Raw genomic sequence first — 5,561 nt, forward strand, 5'->3', positions numbered from 1 at the left:
TGATGTTGTTTGTTGTTGCAATTTCATATGATTAAGGACTAAGGTTGCAACATGCGCTAAACACTTTGTGGGAGATGGTGGCACAATGAATGGCATTGATCAAGGTAACACTGTAATTGAGTCAAACATTTTATTTAGCATCTGCATGCCTACATACTATGACTTGATCAGAAAGGGTGTTTCAATTATAATGATGTCTTACTTAAAGTGGAATGGAAGAAGTATGCATGCCAATCGAGACCTACTCATTGGCTTTCTAAAGAACAAGCTCAAGAACACGGTAAAGATTTATCAATTCACTTTATTGTAAAATTCCGCCAGTTAAGTAAATATATTCCGATATAACCAACGTATTGTTGTCTTTATAATTTAGGGCTTTGTTATTTTAGATTGACAAGGGATTAATCGTATTACTGACCCTTCTAATGATAACTACTCTAATTCACTTTAATCTGAAATTATGGCAGGAATCGATATGGTTAGTCTTCATAAATTCACACACAAATATTTAGATCAACTTGTATTACCTTGTATGTTATAGCATTTTCGCTCATTATGACTATTTTGTCTATGCTTTAGATTATGGTCTCCGAGAATTATAGAGAATTTACCGATACTTTTACTTCTTTAGTGAAAGCCAATATCGTTCCTTTGAGCAGAATCAATGATTCTGTGAAGTAGATATTTAGAGTTAAATTTGTGATGGGCCTCTTTGAGAACCCATTGTCTAATACATTCTTGGTAAAACAAATCTCCAATGAGGTAAAATAATGTTACTTTAGTTATCCCAACAATCTTTTAGTACCTTGGTTTTATTGTATGTTGATCGGGTATTGAAATATACCTAATTATTGTTATTAGATAGAATTTTAATTCTAAAATACAATCTTATGCTAATAAATATGGAAAACGATACCTGCGTGGAGGTAAAACATTCGGTGTTAGAGTATTTAAGTAATCTTCCTGATAGTAGTTGTTGGTATCATCCTCTACAGAATCATAATTAAGAAATATTCTGCTTTCATCAAAAAATCTACAAATTAACATTTTATTTAGCTGATCAACGTAATCATTTCAACTTGGTAGGATAGCATGTTTCGTCATGTATTTTGCCGGATCTACAGTTTTATCTATTACTGGGAATATTTACTCTATTAAGTCATCTGCACCAGCACTGTCACTCTTATTTTCAATATCTAATTATTTTGGAAGTAGTACCCAATCATCTATTGATGTAGACTCCTCCCCGTTGCCTATATGTGATAAGAATTCATTGAATGATGAATCTGTTATCACCCTCATATTTTTTGTTAATATTTTTCATCCGATGCCATAAGTATGACTTTACCAAACTTGCATTTATCATTTTAGCCCTTGTAAATTTTGGAATTAGTTGTGGTACCTAACAAAAATCACATTAAAAAACCATTACTTTTCTACCAAAGGGTTCGTCTACGTCCAGTATATCTTTGAAGCTCATATTAACCATTTCAATTGTCCAATAGCTGGCCATTGACGCTATATCCCAGATAATCAGCTTGACTTTTTTATTAAATTTAGATCCACCAGTTTATTTAACATACGTGTGACTGTTGTATCAGTATTCTAAAGTGGTGTCTAAAATTTATGAGCCATACACCTTCGGATAAAAGAGCTCTGCTACACCACTTATTGTCATCAATAATGCTATCATACCCCTCTGTAATACCTCAGGTTTTCGGTCTTTGAAACTTTCTAAAATTTTATCCTCACTATCCTAACTATGACTTACACTATGAGTCATAGGGAGTCTTGACGAGTCATTGGACCCAAATTATATCCTGACCAGTATGTGTGGCTAAGTCTTCTACTCTGAGTATGAGTGGCTCACTATGAGTCTTAAGGACTCATTATGGGTCGTTTTGTGCTAATCATAGGATGTCTAATGTATACCCAAATGGTTTATGAATTGACTACGACTGGACCCTACTAGTCATTGGGTCGTGTGACGAGTCATATAAGGTGAGTCATAGGATCAACAATGTGTGCCCTAGAAATTGTCTTGGCTACGACTTGTGGTGACGAGTCATAAAGAATCCCTACGAGTCGTATAGTGACTCGTAGTCACAGAAGATAAAATTTTAGCTTTTAATTTAAGGGCACTTTGGACAATTCCCTTCTTACCCAATTAAAATTTCACATTCATAAAGCACTCAAGGGGGTTATTTCTCATCCATAACATAATTAAACACTTTAAAAAATCTCTCAAATTCTCTTAAGCAAGATACTTAAGGTTTCCAAGAAGTAGGTCATCCAAGGTCTCAAAAGTTGAATTCCTTTCGTGAAAACTTGGTATTTTAGGCATATTAATCTTCGTTAATTATTACTTTATGAAAATAATGAACTTACATGGTTTAATAGATGGTTTTGAATGTGGGTTTTCAACATGGTTGAGGATTGTGGAATGGTTTGTTCTTAAATTGCTTTTCCATAATTTATTATGTATTTGATTCCTTATTAATGGTTTTGAACTTGTGGGGGTGCATGGGTTTGGTAAATTTACTAAGGGGTCATAGTTATCCCTAAATTGATGCTTTGAAATCAGAAGTGGTTTTAAATAATGGCGTTCCCTCAACTTACTTGTGTAAATGGCATTAAATAATGACTTTGTCACCTGGTTTGACTTGCTCACCTATGTTATTGCATTGTATAATTGGTAAACCAATGAACTTGGGTTTTAAAAGCCATGTTAGCGATCATATTAATGAACAAAGAAGGCGAGACATACCCCCAAGATTTTGATATTAATGAACAAAAGGGCGAGACGTTCCCCCATGTCTAATGTGATTGTAAGGCATAGAGATAAGCGTGCAAGTGTTTGTGTATGACGATACCTATAGTGTACCTTAATGTTTGGTTCATTGATTAATAAATAGGTTATGTGAAACTTGCTTTAAATTGGGATTAATGGGGGTTATGTAGAGAAGCCGTGAAGGTGTGGATCTTAGATGACTTGTACTAGAAACTCATGCTTTCCGACCTGAGGTTTGTTCTTGATGACCTATGTGCATATGTCACACTTGATATATTTTTAGGACAGCTAGTTTCCTTGATGGCTTTAGCTTTCCCTCAAATATTCTCCGGTTAATATATCTAACATGTACTGTCTTTTCAGAAGGGGGTGCTGAACCCATATAGCCCATGGGTGCCTATTATGACGATTGAGCAACATAATCCAGGATAATATTTTACTTCGTACTAAACCTTGTTCCTTATCCCTGCATATTATTTATATATGTATTATGATGTGGTTCATATTGTATATGAAATGCTTTCACTTGAAATTATTTTGTCCTCTGTCATCGAGTTACATACTAGTGTTCACCCCACTAACCATCTCCGAGTGTTGTATCCCCACACGATAAAAGCACCAAAGATACTGCTATTTTTCCTGCATAGAGTTAGGTGGGTCAGATTGGTTTGTCGATTCATTATAGTGAAGTAGTGAGATTCCATTCTCTGAAAGAGTTAGAAATTTCATCAATTTCTTTCATAGATTAGAACTGAGAGTTTTAATTATCATTAACGTTGTCATTGTCATTGTTATTTGTCAGAGTCGGGGATATGTCCCGACCAAGACTGGTTTTGGTTTTCTTTACATAGAGGCTTTATTAGATTACTGTGGACTTGGGTAGTGTTGGTTGGTTGTTTGGATTAATTATTGGTTGTTAGTTATAGACATATATTTTATTCTTTGAGCTCATCTTATATTATCTTTTTATAAATTCAGAATTCGGCCCTTGTCGGATAGTGCGTGGTGTTTTGTTTATGTTCAGGGGGTGGTATCCGGTCCATGGTGCACTTGACATACTTATCACGGCCAAGCACTGGTTTAGGTCAAGACAAAGTTGGTATCAAAGTCTAGGCTTGGTGTCATTGGGTATCCTTAAATCCATGTCAAGTAGAGTCTCTTTTATGAGTGTGTAGCGCGCCACACTTATAAGGGAGAGGCTATGAGGCATCTAGGAATGTTTTCCTTTTTTGTGATCTATTTTTGGTCTATAGGGTCTATGATTTTACATCTCCTCTAATATCCATTTGCTCGCATTTTAGTTCATGCCTCCCCAAAGATCTGATGCTTAAGGAAAATCCTCTGTCCTATTCGAGGACAACATCGATAGAACCTGCCCTACTTATGGGGTTCAGATCCGGTCAAGGGATCCTGCTACTGATGCTTGTAATACCTCGATTATTCCTTAAGCCTAAATCTGTCTTTTTGAATGGATATGTATGACTTCCAAAGTGATTGAAAAGTTTTAGGAAAAGTTGTTTCTTTGTTTCAAGAGTCTATCGTGCCTATGACTATTTCTCTCTGCTGCTAATTCATGCACTCTTATGATAGAAAATACCTCCTCGTAGAGCTCATAGAAATAACGAACGATTTTAATTCATTGATCCTTTAGGTGAGACGGTGTCCCACACGGAATTTTGGGTAGCTTTCCAAGCGCTAGCCCAGGCAGTCACCGCTAATGCTCAGGTCAACACCCAAGATACTGTTCCACCTTTGCAAGGGAATAATTCTGCTGCAGCCCAGGTTTGTGACTTTATGCGAATAAATCCACCTAAGTTCTATGGGTAAAAAGTAGGTGAAGACCTACAAATGTATTTAGATGAAGTGAGAAAGGTCACTCAGATTATGCACGTACCTCAGAAAGACAGTGTTGAATTGGATGCCTATCAAATGAAATATATTGCTTATGATTGGGTAGAGATGTGGCGGAAAAGTATAAGAGAGAATGATGCTCCTGTGACTTGGCAATTATTTCAGGTTGCCTTCTTAGACAAATTCTTTCCCCCGAAGCTGAGAGAGGCAAAATTAGAAGAATTTATGAACTTGAGACAGGGCTTCATGACAGTTAAGGAGTATTTCCATAAGTTTAACCAGTTATCTAAATATGCTCTCGGTATGATGGCTGATTCTAGAACTAGTATGAGTAATTTCTTGGCCGGTATATCTAGTTATGTTGTGAAAGAGTGTAGATCCACTATGCTTAATAGGGACATGGAACTTTCAAGATTAATGATTCATGCTCATCAGATTGAAGTGGATAAAGTAAAGAAGAGAGAGAGTGAGAGGAAATAAGAGAGTTAGATCTGAGCAGCGGGGTATAGTCAGACTAGATTTTCTTGAAGGATCCGCCCTCAGTTCCAGAGTCGTTCTCTTGTGCCAGAACCTTCATCAGCCAGTAGTCTTGCATTCAGAATGAGGCCAGAGCAGGTTAATATGCCTACTATGTCCAGGTCCCAGGATAGTGTGAGTAATAGACTTCGTCCTCCCCCATGCACGAAGTGTGGTAGGGACCATCTGGGTGAGTGCTTATTCAGTCAGAGAAGTTGTTTTGGTTGTGGTAAGATGGGCCACAGGTTCAAGGATTGCCCATATGCTAGACAGGGGATTCGTGATGTTCGTTCTCAGAGTCAGACTATTAGTGCTCTATCCCCTGTAGTTCGTTCTACTCCTCCTCAGGGTGCCTGGTCTAGTACTGTCGGCGGTCAGCGCTAAAATAGCTTTTATGCTGTAA

Source organism: Capsicum annuum, chromosome 11 (assembly GCF_002878395.1).
Source record: "Capsicum annuum cultivar UCD-10X-F1 chromosome 11, UCD10Xv1.1, whole genome shotgun sequence".
Classification (NCBI taxonomy): Eukaryota; Viridiplantae; Streptophyta; class Magnoliopsida; order Solanales; family Solanaceae; genus Capsicum; species Capsicum annuum.